The sequence below is a fragment of the Podarcis cretensis genome (genome assembly GCF_951804945.1).
Source record: "Podarcis cretensis genome assembly, chromosome: 13".
Lineage (NCBI taxonomy): Eukaryota > Metazoa > Chordata > Lepidosauria > Squamata > Lacertidae > Podarcis > Podarcis cretensis.
Genome location: NC_137182.1, coordinates 35101076 through 35124208, shown reverse-complemented (window position 1 = coordinate 35124208; position 23133 = coordinate 35101076).

Here is a 23133-nt window from a genome sequence, read left to right as displayed (position 1 = left end):
ACTCTTTCAGGTTCATTTTATCCTATAGTATACTATTTACTTATTTTTGTACCTGCTTTGTTTCTAATTTCAATCTAGTTTCAGTCTTCCTGGGCATACAATTTTGAGCAACTGTGTCACAGTGTCATTGATCTTTGATAACGGGTGACATATAATTGAATATATAAAAATAAATAAAGTAGCATATATATCAATTCCCTCCAAAACATTTCTCAGTTAATAAAGTGAAGATCATAAAATGGGGGCAGAAACATATAGAACCTAACTTGCCCAACACAGGCATCCCATAGAATCTGTTAGGTCAGCTGCTTACAAGCGGCCATACTAGTATTTAGATATGAGGGGCTGTAGGTTGGCAAGGGTGGGTTTGGTGAGAGAATACCAGCCTTCAAGCTCATCCAGATGTCATATAACCTTCAGAGAAAGAAATTGACAGGGAAACGGAAGACAAAGAGAATCCAAATGAAGGCAGAGACTGACACTTGATGTAGGATAAATGATCAGGAAAGGAATGCTAGTCTGGATTATCTATCTTCATGTGCCCTAAACTCTGAGGGGCTTTTTGATTCTGGTACTGTGACATATGCACTGTGCTTCTTTCAATTAGCAACCAACATTTTATAGGTATTCATTATAATGCAATAATTTTCATTGATAAGTGTTTCCATGCAAAATTGAAAGACTTTCCAAACTGCCAGCTTTTGGATCCTACCTGGTTAAACCAGTTGGGCCATGTTATGGCACTCTCATTGATGCTGAAAACTTGCTCTGGAGGAGCTTTGGGGTCAGTCCTCCCAATGTGCACTCTGTGAAAGGATTTGTTTACAGAAGCGATCAAGTTGATAAGATCAAATCCAGCTACCAATTCCCCGTTGTGATTGATGGAAACCTCATCCCCAGCAGTGTTGTTAAATGAAATACCTCTCAGAAAGTGGTGGAGCTAGGTTGAAAAAGCGAAGTCAACAGATCAGAAAAGGGCACCAGGATGCTCTATACTATAGTCTATTGCTAGGGGGAGAACTATGACTCATTCTTTGTATCATTGTTCTATTACGTTATTTTAATATATTGTTCTTTAAAAGAGATTCATTTGAATGAAAAGAAGCATAGAAATACAATAAATGAAATCAACTCTTAGTTCGGGTGATAATACTATTATCATGTGATGATTCAGGTACAAGAAAGTCTATCAGACAGATGCACCAATGTCTTAACAGCTGTGCTTGAAATACAGGTGTGAAGAAGTTGGGGTCAGGTCTTGCACACTTCAAGGTCAAGGTCAAGGTCAAGGGACCCCTGACCATTAGGTCCAGTCACTTTATTGGCCGAGGGAGCCAGCGTACAGCTTCCAGGTCATGTGGCCAGCATGACTAAGCTGCTTCTGACGAACCAGAGCAGCGCACGGAAACGCCGTTTACCTTCCCACTGGAGTGGTACCTATTTATCTACTTGCACTTTGACATGCTTTCAAACTACTAGGTGGGCAGGAGCAGGGACCGAGCAACAGGAGCTCACCCCGTCATGGGGATTCGAACCGCCGACCTTCTGATCGGCAAGTCCTAGGCTCTGTGGTTTAACCCACAGCCCCACCCGCGTCCTTTGCACACTTACTGGAAGATTAATGGAAGAGAACTGTGATGTCCTCCCTATTCATGGACTTCCTTCCATTATTTCTGCACTGTGTCTCTATGTCACTCTGCATCTGATTGAGGGGGGCATCTAGCCTTCAGTTCTGTGTTCCTTTGTTTTCAGACAGTCCACCTAGATAGATCCATGTTATATCCCAGGTGGAATATGTCATCATTTAGTTATCATTTACTTGCCCATGCCTCTTCTTGTATGGGCCTGATTTGGCAGATGATCCCTCCTGCCAGTCAGAGTATCCCACCTTTACATTACATTAAATCATTCCAGGAAGCTTTCAGGTAAGAGGAAAGGACATACTAGCTGCTTTCAAACTATTCTTCTATTTGGGGGAACTGTGAGGAACCAAATAATACCAGTTCCAAGATGAACACACTGGAAAAATGGACAGGGAGGGTGTTGCGGGGCGGGGGGGGGGGGGAGAGTTCAACTGAAATGCATTTCAGGAAACACAAAGAGGAGACCTGAGTTTTTTTCATTGGTTTGTTGACCCTGGTAAGTCTTGGGAGGCCTCCTTCTGCAGAAGAAATGTTTTCTGTGGTTAGGCAGAGTAATGGAGAATTTTTAATAAGGTAATAAGGATTTTACATAGGAAAAAAGCTACTACCGTACTTCCTTGCTTTAACCATAACACTTTACTGCTCCAAAAGCAGTAAATAGACTTATTTCTTGCAAAGCCCATTGAGCTAGAGAAACCTAAATAAATATAAGAACGCATAAATATGTTTTTCTCAGAAAAGCAGAAATTACTGAAAGACTGGGGAAGCTTTTCTGACATTGTAGTTTGATTCAGAGTGAGATAAAATCATTATTGAGCCCCAGCGCAGAATTACTGCACATTTGTAACATACAGTATATCACATTTTAATGCCTCTAAGGTCACAGCAATATATGCACTGTTTGGGTGGTGGCACACATTTAGAACACAGGTTTTGTATGCAAAGACGCAACTGTTCACTCTCTGGCATCTCCAGGTCTGAGAAAGACAGCTGCCCAAAATTCTCTGGAACAACGATCAGCGTTGAGAAGACTGAGCTAGATAGTCCAAGGTTCTAAATATTTCAAAGGCAGCTTGGAGACAAGAAAAAAGAGGCTTACAAAAGTGTAGATTACTCTTTCATTGTTAACTGATGGGGAGGTGATGTGAACAGCCCGAGAAATTGGTTAGAGAGTTTGCTACAAAGTTAAGAGGCTGATGCAACAGCCAGGGCTGTCTTAAGCGTATGCGGTGCCGGGGTGCAAATATCCACCCAGTGCGCCCCCCCCAGGTTGCCGAGTCCCAGGTGTGCAGGATGGTGGAGCCGGCCAGCCGCCTCAGCATCTCGCTGGCTCGGTCACCCCCAAACTCACGGCGCAGAGCTGCCTGCAGCAGAACATCCTGCCATGGCACTCAGAACAACGGGCAGGCAGGCTCTTCCCCGGACTCAACTCTTGGGCCCCAGACTCTCGGCCTGGCACCCCTGAGAGCCCGGCGCCTGGGTTCCCCACACCCCTAGCACCTATGAGTAAGACAGCCCTGGCAACTGCCACAGATATGGTGCTCTGCTATGTGAGGGTGTTGAGCCCATTACCTGCCATGAATCTTGATTATGGAAGTTCAGTACTCTTTTTTCTGTCAAGGCTCTTGAAGACGATATGGCATGCAAAGCATGTGCCACTGCGTACACAGCATTGTAGATGCTGTAGCTGTGACCAGTCATGCTCATCTCAAAGAAGATATCTGGAAGACTCTCTAGCTTCTCTTTCCCAGTGCACATATTCCCATCCACTTCACTCACAGTAGTATTTGGGAGGTCACAGTCAAATACTTGGGGCCAGAAGTCTCTGATAAACCCATCTTCTTCTGTGCTGGAAGGGTTTCTTCTCTGAGCAAATGCCTTGAATCCTGCTGGATCATTCGAGTGAATCATGAAAGACAGAGCACCATGGATTATTTCTGTATCCCAATACCTTTGATAGAGGAAAGAAATGAGTTCCATCTGAGCTGTCATTATCCACACTCTTCCTTTGGGTTGGTTTACAACATGCTCTATTGCTGGTAGATACAACAACCATCTCAGAACCACCATGGAATAAGAATCTCCATAGAAAAGCACTGTGTTAGCTTTGCTGCCCATGATACGGTCATATATTTTTGCACCCTTTTGTAGCATATTGTCAAACTGACTGACGGAAATGAATTTGGGGGCTCTTTCTATGAAGGCAAAACAGACGCCTTTCTGGGAAAAGTCTTCAAACATAGCTTGCACAAATCTTTCTCCATTCTCATCATCCATAATAAGGATCCCGATCCATGTCCACTTGAAATGTAGGAGCAAAGAAAGAATTCCTGCATACTGATGGGCTTCCTGAGGGACCATCTGGTAGAAGGCAAGGCCTGGGGTTTTATCATTCATTACTGGAGTGGAGCCATATATGACCTAAGGAGAAATGCATGGAGGGAAATAATAGCAGCATTTATAAACCAGCTTACATTGTTCATAGCAATTTGCATACATTGTGCCAACAATTCTTGCAACAACCCTGTAAAGTAAATGCGTGTTATTGCCCTCATGCAATGAATCTGTGTCTGGCCAACTCCAATTTCATGGGCTCATATCTGAGAGAGGAACTGTGCTGAGCTTTATTGCCTCAAAATGGCCATTCTTTTCACTAATATTCAGATACAAGGCTTTCCAAATTAAATTAAAAATGTGTGTATTCTTAAAAGCATTACAAAACACTCATTACAATGAATGTCTAGTCAAAAAAATTTACACTAGCTGCATAGGCTGAACAATCTCTCTCACCTGTATATAAGTTACTCATGTTTTAAGTCTTTTATTGTTGCTTCAGTCAAAATTATGGTCTACTTTGTGAAATACACCACCTTCCTACAGGTGTTCTGGGGTTGGCAGGTGGTCTGTCCATGCAGAAGTGGTTTGCAGAAAGCACTAGTCATTAGTAGTAGTAGTAGTTATAATAAAAATAATATTTACTACTAAGATAAAATATACAAGCATAACACAAAATTGGTTCTCTTCACATTATATGTAGTTATATAGCCCAAAATTGTTCAGTCTCTAACAATATTCATTCTAATTGCAGGTTGCAAGAAAGAAAAAGGGAAGAACAATATTTTAATTTCTGAATATAATTAAACAGTATAGAAATTTATTTATGTATGCAACTACAACTGCAAAAATGTCATTTGCCCAAAAATGGAAAGAAGAAGTTCCGATGAGAGAAGAATGGCTACAGAAGTTAACAGAAATGGTGAAACTTACTGGAAGAATAAGAAATCAAGACAGCAAACTTTTTATAAAGGAATGGAAATGGTTTATTGACTATTTACAAACAAATTGCAAACAGATTAAGACATTGGTAGGATTATTATAGAAACTTGCAGTTTCAAAAACATATATGAAAACAGATGAACTAAAGAATAAGTTGAGATAATTTGGAATATGCAGGGAATGATGAAAATAAATTTAAGGAACTGAAGAAAGAGGGGGAGGGAAGTCGATGTTTGAAATGTTAGAATTATTGCTGAACTGTTGAAATGTATATTTGTTCTAAATGAAAATTATAAATAAAATACAAATAAAATAGCAAAAAAATTAAAAAAGTGAAATTCTGAACGGGATAAAAGTCCAAGCTTACCCACTTAAACACTGGGAACACAAACTGTGTGTGTATGCGTTTGTGTAATTTATGAACGCACTACAAACACTATTGTCCTTTATCTGTAAATGTAGTCTTATTTTTCTAAGATCCATATCATGAGGTCCAAAACACTTTTCTTCTGTCTTTTAATTATACACACAAACACAAATCTGGAAGACCGAAGAAACTGTGAGTTGAATACTCAAACCACCACCACACATGATGTCTTACCTGTGGAATCTTATAGATATCCAGTATGGTTGCCACATAAAGAGAAATTTGGGGTTCCAGTCCTCCAATGATTGCGATTAGATTTTGCTGAATGTCACATACATAGTTAGGAAGCAATCTCTTTAGTGCTGACAGCAGTAGCAATGTGGCATGATAGGTCCTCCTTGCATTGTCATAGCTGTCATAGATGTGGAAACCCAAAGTAAGATTGGGTAAGATCTGAGGGTTTTCATTGATCTCCTTCACTGCAAATGCCAAGGCCAGGATATTCTGATAATACTTAGGCAGTACACTAGAACGAGAGTTGTGTTTTGCACCAGAAGGATATTAAATGCAAGGACACCCACACTTAGTTTAAGTATTGGCACTGTGTTCTGTGCTAATCTGTGCCCTTATTGTTACATTTAGGTTTTTAAACTCATTAAATCTCTCTCTCTCTCTCTCTCTCTCTCTCTCTCTCTCTCTCTCTCTCACACACACACACACACACACACACAGTGGCATAATACATGGTTTCCCCTAGTGCTATTTTTCTAGAAAAAGAGGTGCCGGAAGTCACAATGCATACCTCCCTTGTTCTCTTATAATAGCAATGGTGCTCATCAGAGAGGTGCCAGAACTGAGTTCCAATGAGTTCCAGCTGAAAAAAAAGCCCTGGTTTCCTCCCTCTTCATTTAATCCCCACAGCAACTATGTGAGGTAAGTTAGAATGAGAGGCAGTGACTGGCCCAAAGTCACCCAGTGAGTTTCATGGCATGCTAACACTACACCACACTGACTGTATATTGTATCCAGTTAAATTCTATTCAGAGTAGATCCACTGAAATTAAGGTGCCTTACTTAGTCATCTCCATTACTTTCAATGGGTCTACTCTGTGTAAGACTAGAATGGAATACCATTCTTTGAACAGAACTTAGCTGGATACACTCTTATTTTAATTAAGGCAGTCTTTAGTTTAATGTGGTTTATATGAAGTCAATAAATGACAAGTCTACTGAAGGGCAGGATTAAAAATTCTGAGTTAAATCCAGTTTTGCAAACCAGTTTGACTCCAGAACAGTAAATTCAACATGGTCCCTTGAAATCCTTAAGTCCCAAGCCCTTGCTTTATGTTAGCATATTACACATTTCTGTCTCCTGGATCAGATGTGGGAAACTTTTCTCAGGCTGACTGCATTATCCCAGTGAAAAGCTCTTTGGGAATGCATTACAATAGCAAGCAGAGCCAGACACATGGGCAATCACATATCCTTAATGTATGAACATGTAGACATGCAGTCTGTTTCTCTCTCTCTCACACACATGGAAACACAAAAGCTTATTTCCTATAGAAACAGAGGCATATATTTAATTATTATTATTCAGTTTTCAGTTTTTTATACACTTGCTTTTTTAAAGAAAGTTTTAAAAAGGAAAAGATTTCCAATGCCATTTATAAATTCTGACTGTGCAATAAGAGTACCACAATCCCAGTAGAATGCAAATAATGCAAAGGTACAGTTGAACTGCAAGCCATCCTCTACATGTATTCAAAGCCTCAACATTCAATATGCAATTGCATTTTGAGAATTGAATGTACGCAATTGCAAAATGCATGTCTGCTTCCCCACCCCACCCCCGTATTTGCAAGGAGCACAGCCCGCCTCTTTGCTGAGACCTCATCATTTCAACCTCCTCTGTTTTGATCTTCTTGCAGCAGAACGTCTTGCAGAGGAAAGAGCATCAGTTGCACACTTAAAAGGCCTTACATCTGCAAGACAACTAAGGGGCAGGAGGAGACCCAGAGGACCAGCTGCAATCCAGCTGCAGAATATATCTGGCCTACAGTGTGACAGTTCTAAATCCCTGACCTGGGCTGATAAACCCCAACTCTGAATGGAGTGGTGGGACTGATAATTGCAATGACAATAATAATAATAATAATGAGAATGAAACCTTACACAAGCTCCTCCAGTAATGTTGGTGGGGGTTCTTCAGTGAAGGGAATTATTGAATTGGTTATAATGCCAAAGTGAGAAACAACAGCACCAATGATCAAGTCTCCTGCCTGATTATATGTATGAAGTGGAGGGTGAGGAACACGAATACTGCATCTAACCATGTGAGCATTGCACACCATGTGAGGAAGCAGTACCAGCAGCAAAACAACTAAAACTGACATCCTGGGGATGAGTACAAATGTTGCCAGTGGAACAGATCTCTTATTTCTTCTACAACAATACCATAAGAGACTGATTTGAATGGCACATTCTCCTGAATGGCCTGAATCCTGGGGTATCCAAGATCAGAATAATAGATTCTTGCCTCTTCCCATTCCCTCTTCATAGCTCTAAATGGTATTGTGCATATGAGAAACATCCTCCACAGTCTATTAGCTTTACTAGTGGCTACTAAAATGTCACAGGGGTTTTGAGAAGCAGCAGGTTTAATTACAGTCTTTGGGTGAAAGAGGACAGTAATTATTAAGTAAATTCCTCATGGAATTGCTGAAGAAAATTTGTCACATATTCTGCACAGAAGTTTTCCTCATTAGACTGGTCTAAGAAAAGTTGGGTTCTCTTTGTACTGAGTTAGACAGGGCTTAAGGACAACATTCTATAGCTGAATACTGAGAGAAGGAGAGCGGAAGGGGGAGTTCTGGGGATGAACAATCCCTGTATAGTGTAGGGGAGAATTTCCTCCCTACCTCATGCCATATGTTCCCTGGAAAACACACACACACACACACACACACGACATGGTGATTAAAGTTTAGAGAACATATCTTTAATAAACAAGAAAAAGAAAAGTAGACAAGATATTTATTAACTTTTTCAAGCAGAAGCAGAACAGCAATAGGAAACTCCTGACTTCAAAATGCAGTTTGGTCCTGTGTGACCTCATGGGCAACTGACATTAATGTTGCTTTGGGGGTTGGATTGTTTTCTACTGACACCTTAAGTTTGCTCATATTCAGTTTCTTAACTGCTCAACCATAGAGACTCACACAATCTGTGTGACCTTTGGATACTATTGGGCACTTTTCTCTATGAACAGGCTCAACTGCCCTCACTATGTTGTAAATGCACAGGTTCTTATCTCACAGTTTATTCTTATATTTATGTTGCAAACATATACTTCTGCACAGCTAAGAAATTTACAAGTATGGGCAAAGTACAACCTTATTGCCCTTAGTATGATAATACTTGCATTATTTCTCAGATGACCCATTTTGAATACAGAGACATCATAACTCAGCACCAGAGTTCATTGTTACTATGGCCTGATAACCAAGGCTCAGCATGAATGCATGAATGCATGAATGTATGGGCTCCTGGCCACTTTGCTCCTCTCTTATTATTCTACTGCTGCAGTGCAGTGAGCAAAGCGATGATTTGGCTTAGCATGTTGTCCAAGCTTGGGCTTGTGGTTTAGCTCCAACCATGAGCTGTAACTAAAGATTCTCTTATGCTTTACAGCTTATTACAAGTAGGGCCTTCTGAGTGGTGACACCCTAGGTGTGAAACACTCTTCTCTCGTGCTTTAGACTGGCACTGACATTGGCCAGGTAAATACATTCCCCCCTTCACCAGACTTTGTGATTAAAAAGCTTGAGTCTAGGTGACAGAGTATGGTACCTGAAGGATGGTGCATCTTGTTATAGAGATCCAAAAGATTTATACAATCTGAAGAGAACCCAGAGTATAAAGATTATTTCCTCTACTTTTTAACTGATATGTTGATTTTTGTTGTTGTTGTTACAGGTAGGTAGCCGTGTTGGTCTGCCAATCACCCATTCCCACCACCCTTCTGAGTAATACCCCTCCCCACCTTCTCCCTATATAGAAGGGTCTGGTGACTTCTGTTTCAGTGTATCTGAAGAAGTGTGCATGCACACGAAAGCTCATACCTAGAACTAACTTAGTTGGTCTTTAAGGTGCTACTGGAAGGAATTTTTTTTCTTTTATTTTGTTTTGTTGTTGTTGTTACCCACACTGTGATACATTAATGATGGATGGGATATAAAGTTTAGTAATAAATAGACAAACCACATCCTGTCATCGATTGATCTATTGTGCTAAGGATATATGGTGCTATATGCCCAATGCAGGGGACATCAGACTCACTACCCCATCACATGACCCAGGGACATTTGCTCTGAGAGTTTCCTCAGCAACTACTATTAGAGAACAATTTAAAAAGAATATTATAGGATTTAAAAAGAGTGCTTAAAAGGTAAGAACAGTAAAACATACAACTGAGATACATACTCTCCTACTTTTATTGAAAAATGTATATATCTGTCAGGGAACTGACATCAGAGCGAGAGGTGGAGGCAAGACTCCAAAGTGATGCAGGAGAGGGGACCAGCAGGGGGGAAGGAATTCAACGTAACACCAGTAGAGAAGGGAGGGAGATGGAGGATTCGGAGAGGGGTCTCCAAGACTCTTCACCCAAGACCAATGGAGAGAGCACAGGCACGCCTCTGCCCACTCCTTCTTTGCGCAGAAGAGTCCCGCGCAGGGAGAGTAGGCGGAGACTTGGCGTCAAACAGCTTCTATGCTGGAAGAGGTTCAAGAAACGCCCACTGACGGATTCTGCAAGCGACCGAACAGCCACGGAGTGAGGGCTGTCAGCCGAGGCATGGTTAGCTAGGCAATCTAGCCAAAAGTAACGGCAACTTACGCACAAGTAACCCCTTATAACCATTACAATATCCATTGCTGAGAGGGAAACTCTTACAACATTCTGCTGTACATACAGACTCATGTCTTCAGAGTTGAAACTATAGCAAATGATGTGTACATTCAAATTTTTCAGGCCTTATTTCTTATTAGATGTTCCCTATTGTTCAGCTCAGGCCGCAACAAAATAATGTAGCATTTGGGGGCAAATATGCAACTCAGCAAACCAACGCTGGAGGCTAAAATAGAGAAGATCTCCACAGCAACCATGTATTTTCCTTTGGTACTGAGGTAGGTTGGAAAGAAAGATATCCAAACACTGCAAAAGACCAGCATGCTGAAAGTGATGAACTTGGCTTCGTTGAAACTGTCAGGCAACTTCCTGGCAAGGAAAGCTGCAATAAAGCTGATAATAGCCAGGAAGCCCATGTAGCCCAGGACACAGTAAAACATAGCAACAGATCCCTCTTTACATTCTAGAATAACTTCTTTAGTCAACGAGTGTGCATCAACATCTGGGAATGGGGGTGAGAATCCCAGCCACACAGTACAGACAGCTGCTTGAATAAGGGAGCAGGAAGCCACAATGGAAGTGGTTGTTCTCTTCCCCACCCACTTCCTCATCTTGGATCCTGGCTTGGTAGCCATAAAGGCCAGAACAACTGTGATAGTTTTTGCCAACACACAAGAAACAGCCACTGAGAAGATAATGCCAAAAACAGTTTGTTGGAGGAGACACAACACTTTTTCAGGCTGTCCAATGAATAGCAGTGCAAAAGGAAGCACAGCAGGAGGGAGATGAGGAGAGCATAGGTGAGGTCCCGATTGTTGGCTTTGACAATGGGTGTGTTGTGGTGCCTCATAAATGTTCCCAGAACCAGAGCTGTAATCAAAGAAAAGGAAAGAGCAAAACAGGCTAAAACGATCCCCAAAGGTTCTCCATAAGTCAAGAAGCTTATATCCTTGGGAATACACACATCTCGATTGTTGTTTGGATATTCTTCTTCTAGGCATTTATTACAGTCATTCATGTCTGGGGGGAAAAAGTATGTTGTCTTACTCCAAAAAGCAGGCTGCAATTGTTCCTTTTGTACGTTTTGTGTTCACCTTGCAGGATAGATTTAGAGTTTACAAAATGAAATATTTCATGGACGATTTAATCAGCATAAAGCTTTGTAGTTCTAAATCAACATTATCTTAACTTTCTGGGGTGGTTAAAATGAATATACATCTACAGAACTGCCACAGCAGAAAACGAGAAAAAACATCCTATATATTTGTAGCTTGCCAGCATCAGGGCCAGCTTTGGATTCAGCATGTTAAAGTTTCTGCCTAGTTGTGGCACAATGATCACACCCAAATCAGACAGAATACTGTCATATAATGTCATAATAATAATAATAATAATAATAATAATAATAATAATAATTTATTATTTGTACCCCGCCCATTTGGCTGGGTTTCCCCAGCCACTCTGGGCGGCTTCCATAAAAACCAAAAATACATTAAAATATCACAGATTAAAAACTTCCCTGAACAGGGCTGCCTTAAGATGTCTTCTGAATGTCAGGTAGTTATTTATCGCTTTGACATCTGATGGGAGGGCATTCCACAGGGCAGGCGCCACTACCAAGAAGGCCCTCTGCCTGGTTCCCTGTAGCTTTGCTTCTCGCAATGAGGGAACCACCAGAAGGCCCTCGGCGCTGGACCTCAGCGTCCGGGCAGAACGATGGGGGTGGAGACGCTCCTTCAGGTATACTGGGCCGAGGCCATTTAGGGCTTTAAAGGTCAACACCAGCACTTTGAATTGTGCTCGGAAACGTACTGGGAGCCAATGTAGGTCTTTCAAGACTGGTGTTATGTGGTCTCGGCGGCCGCCCCCAGTCACCAGTCTAGCTGCCGCATTCTGGATTAGTTGTAGTTTCTGAGTCACCTTCAAAGGTAGCCCCACGTAGAGCGCATTGCAGTAGTCCAAGCGGGAGATAACCAGAGCATGCACCACTCTGGTGAGACAGTCCGCGGGCAGGTAGGGTCTCAGCCTGCGTACCAGGTGGAGTTGGTAGACAGCTGCCATGGATACAGAATTGACCTGCGCCTCCATGGACAGCTGTGAGTCCAAAATGACTCCCAGGCTGCGCACCTGGTCCTTCAGGGGCACAGTTACCCTATTCAGGACCAGGGAGTCCTCCACACCAGCCCGCCCCCTGTCCCCCAAAAACAGTACTTCTGTCTTGTCAGGATTCAACCTCAATCTATTAGCCGCCATCCATCCTCCAACCGCCTCCAGGCACTCACACAGGACCTTCACCGCCTTCACTGGTTCTGATTTGAAAGAGAGGTAGAGCTGGGTATCATCTGCATATTGATGGACACCCAGTCCAAACCCCCTGATGATCTCTCCCAGCGGCTTCATATAGATGTTAAAAAGCATGGGGGAGAGGACGGAACCCTGAGGCACCCCACAAGTGAGGGCCCAGGGGTCTGAACACTCATCCCCCCCCACTTTCTGAACACGGCCCAGGAGGAAGGAGCGAAACCACTATATAACAGTGCCCCCAGCTCCCAGCCCCTCTAGATGGTCCAGAAGGATGTTATGGTCGATTGTATCAAAGGCCGCTGAGAGATCCAGCAGAACTAGGAAACAACTCTCACCTTTGTCCCTAGCTCACCGGAGATCATCAACCAGCGCGACCAAAGCAGTTTCAGTCCCATGATGAGGCCTGAATCCCAATTGGAAGGGATCCAAATGGTCCGCATCCTCCAGGCGTGCCTGGAGTTGTTCAGCAACCACGCGCTCAATCACCTTGCCCAAGAATGGAAGATTTGAGACTGGGCGATAGTTGGCCCAGTCATGGATTTGCTGGATGCAGAGGAGGGGTGGGAGGCACCATCTGGGAAACCCCCAAGGGAAGAAGACTCAGAATCTGGGGACTGGTGGTGGGATGATGATGGGAGATCAGAGGGAGAAGAGAGATAAGACTGGAAGGAGGAGGTGTCAGAAACTAAAGAAGTAACAGGGTTTAGTGAGTAGAAAGAGTCTGTGGCAGAAAGCAGTCCGGAATCAGAGGCAGGGAAGGAAGGAGGCCAAGAGGCAGAAATTAGGCAGGCTGCTGAAGAAGCCAGGGGGTCACCTCCTCCTGCTGTGACCAGCTCCCCACCCCTCCCCAGTCTCCTGGGATCACAAGGGGTATGAAGGGGGCAGACTGGGAAGGACCTGGGACAGGACCTGGGACAGGAAGAGGCTGTAAATCGAGAACTGTCCCTGGAAAATAAGGAAACTTGGAGGGTCTGTTCCTTTAAATGTATGCTGAAAACCTTTTTGTTGCAGTAGGCCTATCCAAAAACACGAATTGGTTCTATCTGTTTTTGAATGTGCTTCAAATGTATTGCGTTCTACTATCTTCAGAAATTTTAAACAGTTTTTAAATATTTAAAAATGTTTTTTTAAAAATTGTATTGTCATTTTTATTGATGGAATCTGTTCTGAATAACCTGAGGCACACACATCAGAGTGTTTCTCCTTCAGCAGTTGTTCCCTCAAAGCCCAATCATAACAAAGATATCAATCACATTTCAAACACTGGAATTTGATATGGCCATAATCTTAAATGCACATCCCTTTGATTTTCAGCCAGAGAAGTTGTATTTTATAGTATAGTTTAGTAGATGCATAATTCTTACCCTCCTGGTCTGAAATCTTCCCTTCAGGACATGGGATGCAATCGTAGCAGCAAAATGGTTCCCCCTCCTTCACTTTCTTTCTAAAACCAGGATGGCACCTCTCAGTACATAAAGAAAGAGGCTGTGACTAATTCATAAATGAGAGAGCAAAACAATATTTGGAACCATTATATTTTGGGTGTCATTTCTTCTGTTCATACTTCCTTCCACTAATATATGTTCAGTGTTACAAGCAAGTGCTACTTTTCTCTATTAATATAATAATTACATTGCTGTATCATGCCTATATATGTATAATTTTTACACTAGCAAAATGGACCAGCCCTCTGAGAGATAGCCAACTATATTTATCTGCCAGCTGCTTGTTTAACAGACCTTCTCTTTTAAGAGACCTTCTCTCTTTCCCTGGCCCATCACACCCTTGTCTCATCTGCTCCAAAGCATTGTGGAACAGATTTAGGGAGAGAGGAGGGAGGGAAAGTTCCTTTGTGAATTTTAAATGACATAGATTATGTCATGCTGCACTGAGCAATGTGATCTGTACATGCCATGTGAGGAAGCAGGGCTAGCAGCAAGATAACTAAAGTCACCATTCTAACTACAAGGACAAATAATCGTTCTACATAGAAAATCCCCAATGTTTTTCTTCAGGACACTGAGATTAAAAATGCCAGACTTGAATATTTTACATGTTTTCCCCCTGATAGGTTTGAAGCCTAGAATAGCTAAGATCAAAGTGGTGTAATTTCCCTGTTCTCAGTCTCCCTTCCCACCTCTGAATTGTACTGGGCAGATTTATGACATGCTTCACAGTCTTTTCTCTTTGTTTTTCTAGTGGCCTCCATGTTTGAACATCAGAATTACCGGTAATTACTATTCTTCTAAACAAAGCAATTGTGAAGGTAATTGTTCAAGGTAATTGTTGAGAGTTAAAACTGGGGAGTCCCTGTGGAGCTGTTTGTCAGATACAATGGAGAGAAGTCCTCCCTCCCCCTTGGCCTCCCTCCCCCTTGGCCTCAGTAAGCTCTCCATCAAGATCCACAATATATGACAGACTGTTGTCTCTCTCCTATTTAGTTTCTGTTTTCACTGACTCAGCCTCCACAATAGTGAAGCCATTTTGCCATGCCCCCACCTTGAAATCAAGAAGTGAGATGGGAAATGGGAGGTGGGGTGTAAATTAGCCCAGTTTGGGAATTTTCAGAAAATTCCATCCTTACTTTCAAGGCTTTTTATCTGAAATCTGGTTTTGTTACAAACATTTGTTGATGCCTCTCATCTAGGAATTCTGACATCATTGATCATTATGATCCTTTTAGCCAGACCTATACCGCCTGTGATCTATCAGGTCATAGGCTATGGCACTCAGTTATCTTTATTCTGACATTCTTATGTGTATGTGAGAACGTGTCTGCAATTTCCCTCCTTTAAAAAAAAATAAAAAATCAAGTGTTGTTTCTAGTGAAATAAGCGGTGTCACTTAAGTTTTCTACTGTTTTCCTTTGGTTGTTTCAAGTGGATGTTTAGCCTATGACAAGTTCTCTTTGACAAATGCCCGTTAACCCGATACCTTATTTGCAATGGGCAGGTACCCCAGACCCTGAACTTCCTTTTTAAAAATAGTAAATATCTAGACATCTGAGGAAGAAAGTTATGCAGCAAAATTTGTAGGTATTCTGGGAGCAATCTCTGAGAAACGAGAGTGGCGTGGTTACCTAATATTTCCCCCCTAGTACTGGGGAATTCTCCCTTTTTTATTTGACATCATCATTATGTCTGTATTTGCATGTATTTGTGTGATATCTGCAATAGTCAGGGCTAGAAGGACAAGGATGACTTCCCAAACTAAGCATGTGGCAGCCAGGGGTGGTTGTCTTTATAATTTTGTGGTATTTTGTGAACTTCCCCATGGAAGTCATTTTGTGCTATGCCATGCTCATTCTACCTACACTTGCAACATTATAACAGTACAAGGCCTCAGTCTGAGAGTCTCAAGAGGTTTTTCGTTCAAAACACAGACAAAAATAAAACTTTTATCCAAATAAATTATTACAAACAATCTGCTGTGCAATCATACAATTCTAGTTTTAAGAACTATAGTGAACAATGCAGACACACAAATTCTTCAAGCCTTATTTCTTATTAGATGCTCCCTGTTGTTCAGCTCAGGTCGCAACAAAATAATGTAGCATTTGGGGGCAAAGATGCAACCTAGCAGACCAGCACCAGAGGCTAAGATAGAAAAGATCTCCACAGCTACCATGTATTTTCCCTTGGTACTGAGGTAGGTTGGAACAAAAGATACCCAAACACTGCAAAAGACCAGCATGCTGAAAGTGATAAACTTGGCTTCGTTGAAACTGTCAGGCAACTTCCGGGCAAGGAAAGCCACAGTGAAGCTGACAAGAGCCAGGAAGCCCATGTAGCCCAGGACACAGTAAAACATAGACACAGATCCCTCATTACATTCTAGTACAACTTCTTTAGTCAACGAGTGTGTGTCAACATCTGGGAATGGGGGTGAGAATCCCAGCCACATAGTACAGACAGCTGCTTGAATAAGGGAGCAGGAAGCCACAATGGAAGTGGTCATTCTCTTCCCTACCCACTTCCGCATCCTGGATCCAGGTTTGGTGGCCATAAAAGCGAGAACTACTGTGATGGTTTTTGCCAATATGCAAGAAACAGCTACTGAGAAGATGATGCCAAAAGCAATTTGTCGGAGGAGACATCTCACCCTCTCTGGCTGTCCAATGAATAGCAGTGCAGAAAGGAAGCAGAATAGAAGGGCAATGAGGAGAGTGTAGGTGAGGTCCCGGTTGTTTGCCTTGATAATAGGTGTGTCATGGTGCTTCATAAATGTCCACAGCACCAGAGCTGTCACCAAAGAAAGGGAAAGAGCGAAATAGACCAAACTGACTCCCAAAGGTTCTCCAAAGGACAAGAAGCTTATATCCTTGGGAATGCACTCATCCTGATTATTATTTGCATATTTTTCTTCTGAGCATATATCACAATCATTCATGTCTGAAAAAGAAAATAAGTGGTTTTAATCTGAATATCATGGTGTAATTGTTCCTTTCAGAAAGGAAATATTTCATATTTAAATTGCAGGGTAGATTCAGTGTGCATTTCTTTGCTGGAGCAATCAAATAGTGGTGTGATTTCAACTCATTTGTTTCCATTCACACATATGCTAACATGCTAACATTTTCCCACCACTTTCTCCTCCCAGGGCTACGGACACCACAGATATATGCCAGCACCATCCAAAACTGAATATTAGGGAATCAGGGAGAAATTAGTAATTCCTCAATCTCTGTAAAAGTATATAGGGAACAGTGTAAAATATTGAATACAGTGTAATTTTATCATGTCCGGCCCACCAGCTGAAACCCAAGTGCTGGTGTCCCTATGGGCTCCCTGCCTGCTCTGTGGAAAGCACAAGGTGCTGTAAAAGTTATTCAAGATCTTGCTGGAATCCCCTGTCACTGTGCAACCCAAGTAAGTGAGGAAGTGCAGTACAGCAGTACAGCAGAAGTACAGCAGGCAGTGCAGAGGCCTTTCAAAAGCCTTTATCACCACCACAAACCCAATGACAGCTGGAAGGCCACTGGCTGAGGAGATTCAAGTGGCCAAGGAGGAGGAGGCAAAGGTGCTTGTAGTGCCCTGAGATAGGCCTGGTCACCAATACTGTCAGTCAGTTGCTTTCTCCCCTCAGCATGGATAAGAACCCTGAGGAGACCCCCCCCTTCAATGTGTGGTTATGTAAATAACCCAAGGCAAATGAATCACAACCATAAGATAATTTCTTCTACAACAGTTGCTCCCTTCAAGGTACACATTAATAAACATTACAATCACATTTCAAGCACTGAAGGAAAGTAGTCCTAAAACAGCCATAAGCTTAGAGGCACTTTCTAGTACTTACCCTCTTGGCCTGAGATCTTCCCTTCAGGACATGGGATACAATCATAGCAGCAAAATGGTTCCCCGTCCTTCACTTTCTTCCTAAAGCCAGGATGGCACCTCTTATTACATAAAGAAACAGGCTGCAACTAATTAGTAAATGAAAGTGCAAAATAAGCTTTGAAATCAATATTATAATAACAATAACAATAAAAATTTTATTATTATTACCCATCTTTCTGGGTTCCCCCAGCCACTCTGGGTGGCTTCCTGCACACATAAAAACATAATCATTGTGGACTTTTCTTTTGTTCCTAATTAATATCAGCATAAATCATATATGGTCACGGTTGCAAGCTTTTGTTACCTTTCTTTATTAACCCAATAAATATGGTATCATATCATGCCTATATATTATCAAAACACACAGGTGCCACTATCCAAATGCTCATTGTACAAAAATTCACTTATCCAAACACAAGGAAGTAGTGCCCAAACCTTGCTAAATGCACCAGACTTTCTGACATCCAAACAGCTGGACCTTCGTGTACTACTGTAAACAAATAAGCAGCATTTTACAAGACTTAGTTTTTTGTGTTCTTCTGGTCCATAGCAGGCATTTTGCCTGAAACAATGGTGGGAGGACAAGGGAAGAAGGAAAAAAATTGGGCAAATAAGAGATCATTTCCCTCCACCTTTGCTTCCCTTTTGTAAGTTTTCAGAGGGTTTTCCTCTTTTGTTTTGTTTTGGGGTTATTTGGGGGTCAAAATTCTGTGATTGGGAATGTATTTGAAATTTCCCGATATGAATTGAAGGATATTGATGATTTGTTATGCAAACACTCAGCTAACAAACGATTTCCTGAGAATGCATTATGTTCAGATAGCGGGATCTGCATGTATTGACATTATGTAAGTTAGCTTTTTTTAAAAAAACAAAATAACAGAATTCTATGGAGGTTCATGACCAGATGATGAAATTAATTTTAGACAGTGATCACTGAAATTTGGATGTCATTTGCAATTACTGAGGGACCTACCTGATTAAACCCACTGTACCATGTTATGGCCTCCTCATTGATGGTGAACTTTTGGTTGGGATCCACCCTCCCAACTTTCACTCTATGAAATGATTGGTTTGAGAAAACAATCCAATTGATCATATCAAACCCAGCCATTAACTCTCCATGCTGGTTAAAGGAAATGGTGTCTCCAGCATTGTTGTTAAAGGAGACACTTCTGAGAAAATGGTGGAGCTAGGTTAAATTGGAAAAGGCAATAATTTAAAAAGGGCTGTGATGCGCGCGCGCACACACACACAGACACACAGACACACACACTGTGTTTACATTGAAAAAATAACAACAAATTAGGCATGTAATTTATACTTTAATTTTAACACCCAGAGCTCTACATGCACCAATGGAATTCTAAGTATTGGTTATGAAAGGATCAATTACAAAATTGTTAAATAAAATATATAAATACAACCTGATTATAGAATTAACAAGCAACACAACAGTTGGGAAAGAGGTCTAAAGACAAGGGTTTCTATTAGATAAGGTGGTTATGGCAAAAAGGCCTTCAACAAACATTTAGCGGTTTCCTGAAGGAAAGATGTTATTTTATTTCACTTCTCTCTCTCTCTCTCTCTCTCTCTCTCTCTCTCTCTCTCTCTCTCTCTCACACACACACACACACTTAATTTCAGTTATATCTTCTTCTCCCCCTCCCAAAATGTGATTTTGGGGCAGGTCCACAGTATATGCAATATCATGTATATCTCCAGCATGCACTGCTTCTGGTTCTGTACCACTTGAAATTGGGCCCATTACCTGCCACATTTGTTTATTCTGATGCTTCACTCCCACTTTACCTTCCGTTGCTCTGTGTCTGAATATAGATGAGGACATACCATGTAAAGCATAGGCAACAGCATAGACAGCATTGTATATGTTATAGCTGTGGCCTGACATGCTCATTTCAAAAAATGGTGCTGAAAGGCTCTCCAATTTCTCCTTCCCAGTGCAAATATCCCCTTTCACATCTCCCACATCTGGATTGGGGAATACACAGCCAAAGGCTTGTTGCCAGAAGCCCGTGATAAAACCATCTCCTTTTGCATGGGAAGGATTTCGTTTCCTGACAAATGATTTGAAATCTGGTACATCACTGGAGTGAACTGTGAAGGAGAGGACACCATGAAATATTTCTGTTTCCCAGTCCCTTTGATAAAATTGTGAAGCGAGTTCCATTTGGGCTGTCGTTATCCACACTATACTTCTGGGTAGATTTGGTGGATTTTCTGCAAAATATGGAATCCATCTCAAAAACACCATGGATTTAGATTCTCCATAAAACAGGACAACATTCGCTTTGCTATTCATTACTTCAGTATATATTTTTGTCCCATCATTTAGTATTTCATCAATTTGGGAGTCAGTAGTTAATGTAGGCACTCTGCTTATGAAGGCAGAGCAGACACCTTTCTGGGAAAACATTGGTAACAACGTTTGCAGAAATCTTTCACCATTTTCATTATCCATTACAAGGACGCCAATCCATGTCCACCTGAAATGCAGAAGCAAAGAAAGAATCCCTGTGTACTGAAGGGATTCCTGGGGGACCATCTGGTAGAAAGAACGTCCACAGGATTTAGCATTCATCAATGGCACAGAGCCATATATGAGCTGAAGAGAGATTGCAGGATGGGGAAGTAAGACAACAATAACAGAATTTATATTGCATACCACATAACCTGTATTTCTATTTAAAACACTGTGGCTACATAGAGGGATTGACACTGGCTTTAGTGGAGGCTAGTCTGCCTCTTGTGCTTTATTGATTAGTCAATTACATTTCTATAGCAACTTTCATCTCAAGAACACAGGGCAGTTTGCAACTCTCTCTCTCTCTCTAAATATATATATATAGAGAGAGAGAGAGAAAACACAAAATACATAACAAAAAACAAAATACATAACAAAAAACAAACCAATAACCTCCTTTCACAAACATATTTTATGAGGATATAGATTGTTTAATCAACCAAAGGCCTGGTTACAGAGAAATGTTTTTGCCTGACACTTAAAGATATGCAATGAAGGTGCCAGACGAGCCTCCTTGGAGAGAACATTGCACAGAAAATGCCTGTTCTTGTGCTGCCACCCTCTGGACCTATCACAGATGAGGCACATGAAGAAGGGCCTCTGATGATGATCTCAGGGTTTGGATTGGATCATATGAGGAAGGGTGGACTTCGAGGTATTGTGGTCCTGAGCCTTTAAAGGCTTTATAGGTCAAAATCAGCACTTTGAATTGGGCCCATAAACCGATTGAACCCCATGGGTGAGCACCAGTCAGTAGCCATTGATGGAGCACCCCCTGCTGGTAGTTTACCCTTTCAGGCTCCCCGCAGAGTGGGGCAGGAGCCAGTTATAGTCACTGATACCAACGCCTAAGCCAATACCAGTCACACTTGTGTATTCAATAAAGTCGTGGCCTAAATTTGCCCATTAACATTTAAACTAAATTCTGTCTTCATCATGTCTTTAGGTTTTGGGGCCTTGACGCGCAACTAGTTCAGTAGGGCCAGGATCAGTGCTATATACTCAAATCATCTTGCATTGGCTACCAAATTCTTCACCAGACCATCTTTAGAGGCAGCCTCACATATAATACATTACAGTAATCTAATCTAGAGGTTACCAGAGCATGTGGATTCACATAAATAATGAAATGTTGTTTCTCTATAGCCACAGCAGGCAAACCTTCCAACAGTTTGACTTCACCTCCAAAGGCGCACTCCTCCATTGTCTCCTAAGACAGATAAATGCCAACTGACTTTTCCAAATAGGAACATGTAGTCGTTGGGTGCAGAAAGTATACTGCCTGTTTTGAACTTTCTCTGTTGCCTGAATAACAGCAATGCAAGTTTTGAGGACTTTTGTTTTGCTTCAAATTCAAATCAGAGTAACATGGCAAAGTAGGATTCCTTCTTACATAGTTTATGACGATATAGTTGTGTATCACACCTATAATTTTCCTCATCTATGAATGAACCATAAATATCAACTTATCTTATAATGTATTTCATCTCTTGAACTGCACTTTTATTGTACTTGTAATAAAATAAAGTTCAGGGCAATCTGCAAATAGAAATAGAAATCACTCTAAACTAAACAAAAAAATCCTAAGTAAAGGGAAAAAGGAAAGCAGGTATACTGACAGTACTGACAACCTCATAAATGACATCAGTTGGTCCTGTAAGAGAACACAAGCTTTCTGGGAGATGATTTATAATGAATTGAAGAAAATGTTCAAAATAACTTTTAGAAAAAAGCTAGAAGCTTTTCTTTTAGGGATAGTGAATACAGAAATTCCGAAGGACCTTAGAAATTTGTTTATGTCTGCTACAACCACAGCTAGAATGGCATTTGACCAGAGATGGAAAGAGGATGCTGTTCCAACTAATGAAGAGTGGCTGATTAAATTGAAGGATTATGCCAAAATGGCAAAATTAACAGGTGTGCTAAGAAACCAAGAGGATTTTTTTTAAAATGAGTGGGAAATATTTGTGGTATATCTGAAAAATAATGGTATGCAACTAAGTGCATTGGTAGGGTTAACTTAAACCAAGCAGTTTAAAGTGTTACCAAGATTAATTGTAGAGCAACTAAAAAATGGAGTACAGTGGAAAATGCAGTGTTAAAAATCTAAGAGAATAAACCACAAAGTGGGGGGTGGGGCTTGATATGTATCTGTATTGGAAATCTGAGACTATAAGATGTGTACTTGTAAATTTCTGAAAGCTGAAAATAAAATCCATTAATAAAATAAAATGACATCAGAAACATATGACTACATCAACTGTGTCTCTTAAATTCCCATACCACACACACACACACACACACACAGAGAGAGAGAGAGAGAGAGAGAGAGAGAGAGAGAGAGAGATATGTCCTACCTGTGGAATCTTATAGTTATTCAAGAGGTTTGCCACATTAATGGAAATTTGGGCATCCAGCCCCCCAATGACAGCTATTAGATTTTTCTGGTTGTCACATAGGTAGTTAGGGATGAATCTTTCCAGAGCTGATAGAAGCAGCATTGTGGCATGATAGGTCTTCTTTGCATTGTTATGGCTGTCATAGATGTTGAATCCCAATGTGAGATTGGGTAAGATTTGAGGGTTTCCATTGATCTCCTTTACCGCAAAAACCAAGGCTATGATGTGTTGGTAATACTTAGACACAATGCTAGAATGAGAGTTTTATTCTGTATCAAAATGATATTCCACACATAACTTAATTATTTCCACTGTGTTAAGCAAAACTAGTGTTCAAGTTCAGAACATGAC